This window comes from Lolium perenne, chromosome 2, assembly GCF_019359855.2.
Source record: "Lolium perenne isolate Kyuss_39 chromosome 2, Kyuss_2.0, whole genome shotgun sequence".
Classification (NCBI taxonomy): Eukaryota; Viridiplantae; Streptophyta; class Magnoliopsida; order Poales; family Poaceae; genus Lolium; species Lolium perenne.
In genome coordinates this window covers 140,893,846-140,906,852 of record NC_067245.2, presented here as the reverse complement: position 1 = coordinate 140,906,852, position 13,007 = coordinate 140,893,846, and the positions used below count along the sequence as shown (strand labels likewise).

Sequence of the window (13,007 nt, the reverse complement as noted above, 5' to 3'; positions counted from 1 at the left end):
ACCGCAGTTAACCCGGGAACTACACAGGGCTTGGGCCGTACATTCACCTCATATTAACATCATTCCACACTTAACGGAGGCAGCCTCGGCGTAACCCCTATGATGCTTGTTTAGAGGGAACCCATACTAAAATACACAAGTTTCTAGTTAAGCCCTACCCATAATCAGGTATTGTGGGGGTACTTGTATAATTGGAAGGGTATCGCATTCAAACCCAATCATCAATTTTATCAAAAATCACCATCTTCTCTTGTTCAAATCCACCTCCACTTTACTTTCTTTCAAAGTCAAATCCACTTCACCATGTTCCCATCTAAAGTAGTCAATTTTAATTGATTAGCACTAGCAACTATATGAGGGGTGCTATCTAGCTTTGAGTTGTGCTAATCTAATTTCAAGTATTGTTCTACTCTAGACCAAGTGAATCATGAATCAAAAAGTGTACTTTGAAATAATAAGCAAAAGTAAAGGTAAGTAAAACATGGGATAGGTAATACATAAAAGTAGAGTGTGATGGTGCCTTTGCTCTGGTAGAGCTAAGCACTTGTGTTTAGCAAGGGTTAGCTTGCCTTGAGCTGAGTAGTTATCGAAGTTCTCTTCTTCTTCCTGAGAGTAGGCCTCCTCCTCTTGGTATTCCTCGTTACTAGCGTCTATATACGAATACGAGGTATAAATACTAAACCAAGCTCACATACTAAACTAGAAACACTCAAAAGAGTTCACACACTAATCCTATCATCAATCAAACATGGCATGGTGGATTATTGGATTAGTCTTTATTTAAAAGAAGAATAATTTCCTCTCATTATTCCTATTTCTTAAATTTGGTATGTAGATCCTTAGAGGAAATAATTTTCTTCTCATTACCTCATATTAAGATTTAATCTCTTCATATAATAATAAGGTATGAAATATAGGTTGACCCAAGTCAACATTTCATATCTATTATATGTGAGTAATTTTAATTGAAGTGCTACACTTCACATTGTTCTAATACTTAACATTTAAATGAATTAAAATCTCTAAGTAATAATTATCAGAGGTTCATTAGCCTAAGTCATTCCCTCTGGTTGTATTACTTAGGATCAAGATTTAAATGAGAGGGTAGTTCTCATATTACTTATTGAATTTGAATTCAAGTTTAATTGCACTAGAATTGACTACATAGCTATTTTATTTGATCTAGTCCATGATCATGCAAATAACATGTCTATATTATTGCATAATCAATTAGAGGACATCATTTGTGATTTATTAGAATTGGAATCAATTCAAAATCAATTATGGTTGAATTTTAAATAAAGTTTCAATTTGCAAAAGTCCCTGTCTTGTTATTTTTATCAGATTAATTCTACTTTGAATTTGGAGCTGGGACCAGTGGCATTGGATAGATAATTTCATTGGCTTTCCAACGGTATAAAGTTTGCTAGATTTGGTTTGGCAGATTTCAAAATATTCAAATTTTACTAAACCATCTGCAGCACAATTTGAAATAAGTTTAAACCTAATTTTGAATCGTGGGCTTGGGCGGGAAACCTTAACGGGCCGAAACGGTATTTAATTTTACTGCACAGCCCAACAAGCCACGGGTGCGAGTGGGCTGCCCTGACGAGGTGGGGGCCACCCGTCAGTGGCTCTTAACCACGCGAAACGGTACGCGCGCTGAGAGGCGTTGGATTAGGGGAGGGATCGACGGCCAGCAATCGTCGTCTTCTCCGACGAGAAGGCGAGGTTCTGGCGGTGGACGTAGGGGGTCGACGGCCTTACCGGCATTCCCACGGGGCTCTGCTGGTGGCGAGGTGGCGTTGTCGAGGATGCTGAGGCTCCTGGTAGCAGTGGCGAGGCTCGGGGTGGCGTCAATCGATGGCGAGGATCTACGAGCTCCGGCGGCCTTCGTCTTGCGATTGGAGCAGCTCCGGTGGTGTGGCGTCAAATTGATGAGTGGAGAGGAGGCAGGGATGAGAGGGGAGCAGATGTGGTGAAGAAATGGAGCTCAGAGCTCCTCTATTTATAGCGGGCGGAGATGGCCGTGAGGTGCTGTGGGGGTGCGGCCATGGCGCGGTGCTTGGGGTGCTCGAAGGGGCAAGGCAAGGACGGCAGAGTGTAGGCGGTGTCCTGGCGATGCGCTAGGTGCAGCTGGCGCAGGAAAAGGGAGATGGGATCGATCGGTGGCTCATTTCGAGTGCGGCAGTACCCGCGGTACTTCTCCGGCGAGGACGACGGTGACGAGGCAGCCACAGTCGCTTGAGCGTGTCTAGGGGGTAGAGGGCGGGGAGGCGATGCTCGTTACAGAGATAGGGATGCAGGGGGAGGACGAGGGCGACGACACGCGAGATGGTCTGGCGCGTCCAGAGCGCGATCACCGCGTGCCTGGCACGTTCTGGCACGGTGCTGGGTGCGCGTCTCCTGGCCAATGTCGTGCCTGCGCGAGCCTGGGCCGTGTACCGTTGTGATCACCATGGTCAGGGGCATGTACTGGACAAGATTGGCGAGGGACTGGAGGGCCAGAGAGAGGGTGACCAAAGGTGGCCGGCATGGCAAAGTTTGGCATTGTTTAGGTTTGTTTCCACGCTTTAATCGACGGGGCAAGGACGAGTAGAGGTGCAGGGGATGTAGGAGAGGGTGATCATCACAAACCAAAAGTGGTTTAGTCCAAAATCTGCTGGACAAAGAGGTGTAACATCAAACCAGAAAACTGCCTGCCAAGTGTTTGACACAATGGCCGCATGAACTTTGAATTTGAATTTCGAAATTCTTTTTGGTGGAACTCAAACATATTAATTATAGGTTAGTTTGGTGGTGGTGGAGTTCAATTTGGAGTTGTTTTGCAAAATGGCAAATGTGACATGATCTTCTCTTTATTTCAGCATCACTACTTGTCACCTTTATACTGGTCAACCTAGTCAACTCTAGCCATGGTGGTCAACATCAAAGTTACTCAACTGGACATGGTCTTGGATGACATGGCTTTGGTTGACCAAGTTTAGTTTAAGAATTGAGAAAACCAGCGGGGTAAAGTAGTGAAGAAAATATTTTTTGGCCATATGACCATTATCATATGTATGTAGAAATTTTGATTTCCTTGTGTTTGATTCTTGATCCAAGGATGCAATTGTGTTAGTTTATCATATTGAAGTATTTTACAAGCAAGAGAGCAAGCAATTATGGCCTAGGGTGAAGATTTGCAATTTGGCATATTGTGTATGTAAGTGAAATATGGGTTTTTCCCATTTTCTTCATTTCCCCTCAAACTAGGGTTTGAGGATCTTTGTTAGGGTTCAAATAGCAATTGATAATCATACTAACACTCATCATGGCAATTGCACAAAAGAAATTCACTCAAATGCAAGAAACTATATGTGGCACTATATGCATATAAAAAGTTTTTGTTAATTGCAAATATTGAGTTTTGGGAAAATTTTCATTCTTGATTATTATTGTTGAAACTTGGGATGTTACAAACCCTTCCCCCTTACAAAAGATCTCGTCCCGAGATCTGCGAGAAAACTAGGTACTAAAGAGATTTGGGTACTCAGTCCTCATGAAGTCTTCTCTCTCCCAAGTGGCTTCTTCTTCGGTGTGATTACTCCATTGGATCTTCAGAAACTTGATACTTCGGGTACGGGTGGTTCTGAAAGCTTCTTCCAAGATGCGAATAGGTACTTCGCGGTATGTCAGATCTGAGTTGATATCCACAGCTCGATGGTCGATGTTCTTGAAAACCTCGGTCTTCTCAGGCACTTCTAAGCACTTCCGGAGTAACGAGATGTGAAACACATTGTGCACCGCTGACATTTCTTCTGGTAACTCCAGTTGATAAGACACTTCTCCTCGGCGGCTCAGGACTTTGAAAGGTCCGACATATCGGGGTGCGAGCTTTCCTCTAAGCTGGAATCTCTGCATTCCTTTAAGAGGGGACACTTTGAGATATACGAAATCTCCAATCTCGAAGGTCATCTCTCGGCGTCTCTTGTCGGCGTAGCTCTTCTGTCTTGATTGGGCTGTCTTGAGGTACTCGCGGATTTTGTGAACCTTCTCTTCGGCTTCTCGGAGAATATCTGGTCCAAAGACTTGACTCTCTCCGACTTCCGACCAATTCAGAGGGGTACGGCACTTCCTTCCGTACAGTGCTTCAAAGGGGGCCATCTGCAAGCTGGCTTGGTAGCGGTTGTTGTACGAGAATTCTGCGTACGGCAAGTAGTCTTCCCACTTAGATCCATACTCTAGCACACATGCTCTCAACATATCTTCGAGTATCTGGTTGACTCGTTCAGTCTGTCCATCTGTCTGCGGGTGATAGGCGGTGCTGAAATTCAGACGAGTTCCGAGTCCTTCATGTACTTTCTGCTAGAATCTGGAGGTGAATTGGGATCCTCGATCGGATACTATCGACTTCGGGGTTCCGTGCAGGCTGACTATTCTTGAGATATATAACTCTGCGAGTCTCGGTCCTTGATAGGTGGTCTTGACGGGGATGAAGTGGGCGACTTTGGTTAGTCTGTCGACCACTACCCAGATGGAATCATTTCCTTTACTAGATTTGGGCAGTCCGGTGATGAAATCCATTCCTACGGAATCCCACTTCCATTCGGGAATCTGTAGGGGTTGCAACAGTCCGGCGGGGCGTTGATGTTCTGCTTTGACTCTTTGACAGATGTCACATTTGGCGATGTAGCTTCCAATTTCTCTCTTCATTCCATGCCACCAGAATTGTTCCTTCAAATCCTGGTACATCTTGGTTCCTCCGGGGTGAATGGAGTATAGGGTGTCGTGAGCTTCTTTCAGAATAACTTGCTTCAACTCTGAGTCTGATGGCACGCAAAGGCGCTTGTTATACCATAGCAATCCTTCTTCATCTACGGTGAATCCCGATGCTTTTCCGGCCGCTATTTGGCTCTTGATTCCATCAATGCTAGCATTTCCTTTCTGAGCTTCCTTGATCTGGCTAATCAGGGTGGGTTGGCGTTCAATGCTGGCGAGGTATCCTTCGCTAACCAGTTCAAGTCTAAACTGTTCAAACTCTTCAAACAGGCTGGGTTGCTCAATTGCTAACATGGAGTTCAACTGACACGGCAGTCTACTCAGAGCATCCGCTACCACATTGGCCTTGCCGGGGTGATAGTGGATTTCCATGTCATAATCCTTGATTAACTCTATCCATCTGCGCTGCCTCATATTCAGCTCCTTCTGCGTGAAGATATACTTCAGGCTCTTGTGATCCGAGTAAACCTCGCATCGATTTCCCATGAGGTAATGACGCCATACCTTCAGTGCTAAAACCACGGCGGCTAGCTCTAAGTCATGGGTTGGATAGTTCTGTTCATGCTGCTTCAGCTGTCTTGACAGGTAAGATATCACTTTGCCTTCTTGCATCAGCACACATCCAAGACCAATCTTGGAGGCGTCACAGTACACATCAAAGGGCTTGGTAATGTCCGGCATAACCAGTATTGGGGCTGAGGTGAATCTTAGCTTGAGCTGTTGAAAGCTCTCTTCACACTTGTCGGTCCATTCGAACTTCCGGTCCTTCTTCAACAATTGAGTCATCGGTCTTGCTATGCTTGAGAATCCTTCAACGAATCGGCGGTAGTATCCCGCCAATCCGAGAAATGCACGTACTTCGGTCTGAGTGGTTGGGGCTTTCCATTCCTCAACAGTCTTGATTTTTGCGGGGTCAACGGCAATTCCTCCAGCTGACAAGATATGACCCAAGAATCCTACTTCTTTCAACCAGAACTCACACTTGCTGAACTTGGCATACAACTGATGCTCCCGAAGGGTATCTAGGACCACTTCCAAATGTTGCTCATGTTCTTCTTCGGACTTGGAGTATATGAGGATGTCGTCGATGAAGACAACGACAAACTTGTCCAGGAAGTTCATAAAGATCTTATTCATGAGATTCATGAAGTAAGCGGGGGCATTGGTCAATCCAAATGACATGACATTGTACTCGTACAATCCATATCTGGTGGTAAAGGCAGTTTTGGGGATATCAGTGGCACGAATCTTCAGCTGATGGTATCCTGTCCGCAGATCAATCTTCGAGAATACTTGGGCTCCGGTCAGCTGGTCAAACGGATCTTCTATCTTTGGCAACGGGTACTTGTTCTTGATGGTGACATCGTTGAGCTTACGGTAGTCCATAACCAAACGAGTGGCACCGTCCTTCTTATCCACAAACAAAACTGGCGATCTCCAAGGTGACGCACTTGGTTGAATCAGACCTTTGAATAGCATATCATCCAGTTGCTTCTTCAGTTCCACTAACTCTGCCGGGTTCATGCTATAGGCTCTCTGGGCTATAGGTCCGGTTCCAGGGATTAACTCGATGACAAACTCGATATCCCGATCTGGGGGCATACCGGGTAGGTCATCCGGAAACACATCAGGGTATCGACAGACGACCCTGATCTGATCCAAGGTGGGTTTGGCTAGGCTTTGGTTGCAGGTAAACTTTCTGGGCATCCTTTCAGATATGTGTTCGACTATTATTCCGGTGCTACTAGTCATGGTGATGGCCTTCTTGGCACAATCAATCAGTCCATGATGTTTCGCCATCCAGTCCATTCCCAGGACTACTTCCAAACCTTTGGCTCCCAGAACAATCAAATTTGCATAAAATTCTATTTCATGTATTCTGATTGGCACGTCTTTGCAAATTTTTCTAGCTTTAGTTGTTGATCCGGGTATTTGAACTATCATGACATGCTTCAAACTGATGGGTTGAATCTTACTAGTGCATGCAAAATCTTCAGTAATGAATCAATGCGATGCTCCAGAATCAAACAGCACTCTTGCGGGTATTGAGTTAACAGAGAAAATACCTAGCACAACGTCTGGGGCTTCCTGAGCTTCTTCTGCATTCATGTGGTAGAGGCGGCCGTTGCGGTTGTTCGGGTTGTTGGGGGCGAACTTCTTGTTCGTGGTGACACGACGCTGCTGCTGCGCAGGGCCCGAGGTGTTGGCGGTAGTCTTGGCGAGCTTCTTGGGGCACTCATAGGAGAAGTGCCCCGCCACTCCGCACTCGTAGCAGTTGTAGGTGGACTTGTCCTTGGGGGTGATAGGAACAGCATTGCTCCCAGTCCTTGGAGCGGTGTTGGAGTTGTTGTTGTTGTTGTAGTTGTGGTTGTTGTGGCCTCCTGACCTGGGGTTTCCTCCACTCCGGTTCTGATAACTCGGACGTGGATTCTGCATCGGGGGCTTGTTGTTTCTTGGGGCGAACCCTCCACTTGAGCTGGGGCGATACTTATGGTTATTGCTGGGCCCACTCTGGTTCATCATACGGCGCTTGCGGTTCTCATTGGCTTGGTGTATCTTCCCCTCCATCTGAATGGCGGAGTCAACGAGGGCTTCTAAGTCAGCAAAGGGGATATTGATCAGCACAGTCTGCATCTCATCGCGCAGTCCATTCAGAAACCTCTCCTTCCTCTTCTCGACAGTGTCCGTCTCATCCGGGGCGTACCTTGACAAGGTGAGGAACTTGTCGCGGTATTCCACCACGGTCATTCTGCCTTGCTTCAGTTCCCTGAACTCATCCCTCATCTTCTTGATCAAACCCGGGGGCACATGATACTTGCTAAACTTGAGTTTGAAGTCCTCCCAAGTCATCATTTGCCCCGCATTTAATGCGCGGGCACTTGTCCACCAGGCACGTGCAGGTCCAGCCAGATAGTGGGTGGCGAACAACACCTTCTCGTTGTCCTCCACTCCGGCAACCTCGAGATTGTTCTCCATGGTTTGGAGCCAATCATCAGCATCGAGGGGTTCCTCTGTCTTGCTGAACACCGGTGGGTTGGTGTTTTGGAAGTTTTTCAGCTTCGACCCTGGGTGGTCGTGGTTTCCGTGGCCTTGATTGCCCTGAGCAATCTGTTGAAGTGCAGCTAGGTTGGCTTGACGGTCAACTCTCTTAGCTTCTCTCTCTGCCATCATCTGTTGCAGCATTTGCAGCATTGCGGTTTCGCTGTGAGTTGGGGGTGCCATCTGAACAGTGATAGGGATCATGAGATGAGAGGGAAATTTCTATGGCTCATTTTGGGATAAAATTTCACACAACTTAAAACTTGATTTCATAAATATAATAATATTACACACACACAAACATAGTCATGGAGGTAGCAAATATTACAAGCCAAATGTTCCGGAGGGTTTGAAGAACCCTTTCAACAAACTACGATACATGGGGTGGGTACAAAGGACCGATACATAACATGGGACGCAAGTGCTCAGACGGGACTACTCGCCATCGACGTTGATAGGGTAGACATTGTCTACCCCGGCAGCAAGGTGCTCGTGGCCATCCTCGTAAGGGTGGAACTCCAGGTCGTCGTCTTCCTCCTCCTCGTAGTCGTCGTCGTTGCTGACGTAGGAGTAGCCGTCCCCCTGGATGTTCTCCCCTTCACCTTCGCCCTCCAGCTCCAGGATCTGTTCAGCTTGGGTGTCGATGGTCGCCTTCAGAGTGGCGATCCTGGCTTTGAGGCGGTTGATGGCGTAGTCCTTCTTCTGGTTGGCGCGGCGGAGTGCCCTGCGCTCCCCGGCGATGACCTTGATGGTCTCCGCCTGTTGTGCCAACTGAATGTGAGTGTGGTTGGCGTGTTCGCGGGAGTTGTCGAGGTCGATGCGGGTCTCATTCAACATGAAGTCGAGATGATCCACATGGTGGCGAAGTTGCGGGTGCGACGGCAGGTTCATTGGCACCCCGAGGGAGTTGTGCCTTGCATAGTGCACAAAGCGGCTATCCTCGAAGTCCATGAAGTTTTGCCCGCACAGACGTGCGAGCCCTTCCTGAAGTCCCCGTGCGAGACCATCCGCCCAGTTGTTCTCCCGGAAGGAGAACTGGATCCTTGCGCTCATTGGGAGCGTGAACCTTCCACGAAGGTCCACCATGATCACCCACTGGAGTTGACCACCGGGCTGGTCATTGATCATTCGACCAAAGACTTCCGGTGGTGGGCGCCCGAGGAACTCTGAGAGGGAGAAGAGGTCCCTCTCAAAGATGATCTCTCCACCGTTCCCCAACTGATAGAACTCAGTCTGGAGAAAGGGCTGCGCGTCAACGACGTGATCCATCTGTAGAGGGAGTAGATGATTAAGTTAGAGAAGTGCAAGTGTTCCAAATTTTAATTCACTCATAGGAAAGAGCATGAATTTAAAGTTTGCCAAAGACTCTTCAAGGTAAGAGGGGGAATAGAGTTTTCATAACTAGTCAATTCATGGTATTTGAAACTAAGTTTTTGAACGTCCATTCTAGCTAGGGTCTCCTAAGGTCAAACAATCGCTCTGATACCAACTTGTCAACACCCGGATTTTTAAGTCCAGATGCCTATTATGCCGTACATCGCAATCCCAGGAATAATGTTTTTGCGAGACATAATAGTAAGTAGCATAGAGTCATCATTTATTACAACACATATTGTCTTACAACCATAGATCACATGATCCAATATTACACGAATATATTGTTCAACATCACAAATAGTAGCGGAAGCGAAGTAGTAGTGGACTATCTATTCCACAGGCAACGCTTGACGTTAGAAGATGATCCTAGTTATCGTAGACGTCCTGTTGTCCGTCATCCTGATACTGGTGCTCTCCTTCATAGTCTGGCATTTGAATAGCCAGGGCAAAGCCATGAGTACTTTTAAAGTACTCGCAAACTAACTCTACAATAATTACTCATTAAGTGTAAAAAGGGGGTGCTAAGCTCTAGGTTTATTTGCATAAAGCCAAGTTTTAGTTTGATAAACATTTAGTAAAGCCTTGTCATGTGCTAGACTAACTCAAGTGGGAACATTAGTGTCATTCCCACAACTCATATTGATTCACCATAATATCACCCTTCAATTCACCATTCATTTTTAGGATCAAAACATATTAATGATAACGGAGATAGTATGGCCTTTCCAATCGTCCGTAACCGTGGACACGGCTATTCGAATAGGTTTAACACTCTGCAGAGGTTGTACTCTTGTGCCACAACTTTTGATTACATCCGTCGAGGATAAACCCCGAATCATCGTAACACAGTACGCGGATCATCAACCATAACCTTTCACCTATATATGCTAGTATGAGCACCTCTCCCCATGAGCTTGGCCTCCCGGTGGAAACCGCAGTTAACCCGGGAACTGCACAGGGCTTGGGCCGTACATTCACCTCATATTAACATCATTCCACACTTAACGGAGGCAGCCTCGGCGTAACCCCTATGATGCTTGTTTAGAGGGAACCCATACTAAAATACACAAGTTTCTAGTTAAGCCCTACCCATAATCAGGTATTGTGGGGGTACTTGTATAATTGGAAGGGTATCGCATTCAAACCCAATCATCAATTTTATCAAAAATCACCATCTTCTCTTGTTCAAATCCACCTCCACTTTACTTTCTTTCAAAGTCAAATCCACTTCACCATGTTCCCATCTAAAGTAGTCAATTTTAATTGATTAGCACTAGCAACTATATGAGGGGTGCTATCTAGCTTTGAGTTGTGCTAATCTAATTTCAAGTATTGTTCTACTCTAGACCAAGTGAATCATGAATCAAAAAGTGTACTTTGAAATAATAAGCAAAAGTAAAGGTAAGTAAAACATGGGATAGGTAATACATAAAAGTAGAGTGTGATGGTGCCTTTGCTCTGGTAGAGCTAAGCACTTGTGTTTAGCAAGGGTTAGCTTGCCTTGAGCTGAGTAGTTATCGAAGTTCTCTTCTTCTTCCTGAGAGTAGGCCTCCTCCTCTTGGTATTCCTCGTTACTAGCGTCTATATACGAATACGAGATATAAATACTAAACCAAGCTCACATACTAAACTAGAAACACTCAAAAGAGTTCACACACTAATCCTATCATCAATCAAACATGGCATGGTGGATTATTGGATTAGTCTTTATTTAAAAGAAGAATAATTTCCTCTCATTATTCCTATTTCTTAAATTTGGTATGTAGATCCTTAGAGGAAATAATTTTCTTCTCATTACCTCATATTAAGATTTAATCTCTTCATATAATAATAAGGTATGAAATATAGGTTGACCCAAGTCAACATTTCATATCTATTATATGTGAGTAATTTTAATTGAAGTGCTACACTTCACATTGTTCTAATACTTAACATTTAAATGAATTAAAATCTCTAAGTAATAATTATCAGAGGTTCATTAGCCTAAGTCATTCCCTCTGGTTGTATTACTTAGGATCAAGATTTAAATGAGAGGGTAGTTCTCATATTACTTATTGAATTTGAATTCAAGTTTAATTGCACTAGAATTGACTACATAGCTATTTTATTTGATCTAGTCCATTATCATGCAAATAACATGTCTATATTATTGCATAATCAATTAGAGGACATCATTTGTGATTTATTAGAATTGGAATCAATTCAAAATCAATTATGGTTGAATTTTAAATAAAGTTTCAATTTGCAAAAGTCCTTATCTTGTTATTTTTATCAGATTAATTCTACTTTGAATTTGGAGCTGGGACCAGCGGCATTGGATAGATAATTTCATTGGCTTTCCAACGGTATAAAGTTTGCTAGATTTGGTTTGGAAGATTTCAAAATATTCAAATTTTACTAAACCATCTGCAGCACAATTTGAAATAAGTTTAAACCTAATTTTGAATCGTGGGCTTGGGCGGGAAACCTTAACGGGCCGAAACAGTATTTAATTTTGTTGCGCAGCCCAACAAGCCACGGGTGCGAGTGGGCTGCCCTGACGAGGTGGGGGCCACCCGTCAGTGGCTCTTAACCACGCGAAACGGTACGCGCGCTGAGAGGCGTTGGATTAGGGGAGGGATCGACGGCCAGCAATCGTCGTCTTCTCCGACGAGAAGGCGAGGTTCTGGCGGCGGACGTAGGGGGTCGACGGCCTTACCGGCGTTCCCGCGGGGCTCTGCTGGTGGTGAGGTGGCGTTGTCGAGGATGCTGAGGCTCCTGGTAGCAGTGGCGAGGCTCGGGGTGGCGTCAATCGATGGCGAGGATCTGCGAGCTCCGGCGGCCTTCGTCTTGCGATTGGAGCAGCTCTGGTGGTGTGGTGTCAAATTGATGAGTGGAGAGGAGGCAGGGATGAGAGGGGAGCAGATGTGGTGAAGAAATGGAGCTCAGAGCTCCTCTATTTATAGCGGGCGGAGATGGTCGTGAGGTGTTGTGGGGGTGCGGCCATGGCGCGGTGCTTGGGGTGCTCGAAGGGGCAAGGCAAGGATGGCAGCGTGTAGGCGGTGTCCTGGCGATGCGCTAGGTGCAGCTGGCGCAGGAAAAGGGAGATGGGATCAATCGGTGGCTCGTTTCGAGTGCGGCAGTACCCGCGGTACTTCTCCGGCGAGGACGACAGTGACGAGGCAGCCGCAGTCGCTTGAGCGTGTCTAGGGGGTAGAGGGCGGGGAGGCGATGCTCGTTACAGAGATAGGGATGCAGGGGGAGGACGAGGGCGACGGCACGCGAGATGCTCTGGCGCGTCCAGAGCGCGATCACCGCGTGCCTGGCACGTTCTGGCACGGTGCTGGGCGCGCGTCTCCTGGCCAATGCCGTGCCTGCGCGAGCTTGGGCCGTGTACCGTTGTGATCACCATGGTCAGGGGCATGTACTGGACAAGGTTGGCGTGGGACTGGAGGGCCAGAGAGAGGGTGACCAAAGGTGGCCGGCATGGCAAAGTTTGGCAATGTTTAGGTTTGTTTCCACGCTTTAATCGACGGGGCAAGGACGAGTGGAGGTGCAGGGGATGTAGGAGAGGGTGATCATCACAAACCAAAAGTGGTTTAGTCCAAAATCTGCTGGACAAAGAGGTGTAACATCAAACCAGAAAACTGCCTGCCAAGTGTTCGACACAATGGCCGCATGAACTTTGAATTTGAATTTTGAAATTCTTTTTGGTGGAACTCAAACATATTAATTATAGGTTAGTTTGGTGGTGGTGGAGTTCAATTTGGAGTTGTTTTGCAAAATGGCAAATGTGACATGATCTTCCCTTTATTTCAGCATCACTACTTGTCACCTTTATACTGGTCAAC

The 13,007-nt window shown here is 46.2% G+C and overlaps 1 long non-coding RNA gene across 1 annotated transcript in view; it reads left to right on the top strand.

The window, feature by feature from the left end:
• LOC139836067 (uncharacterized) overlaps positions 1-13,007 on the top strand; it is a 244,779-nt gene that overhangs the window by 32,090 nt on the left and 199,682 nt on the right. The window lies entirely within an intron of this gene.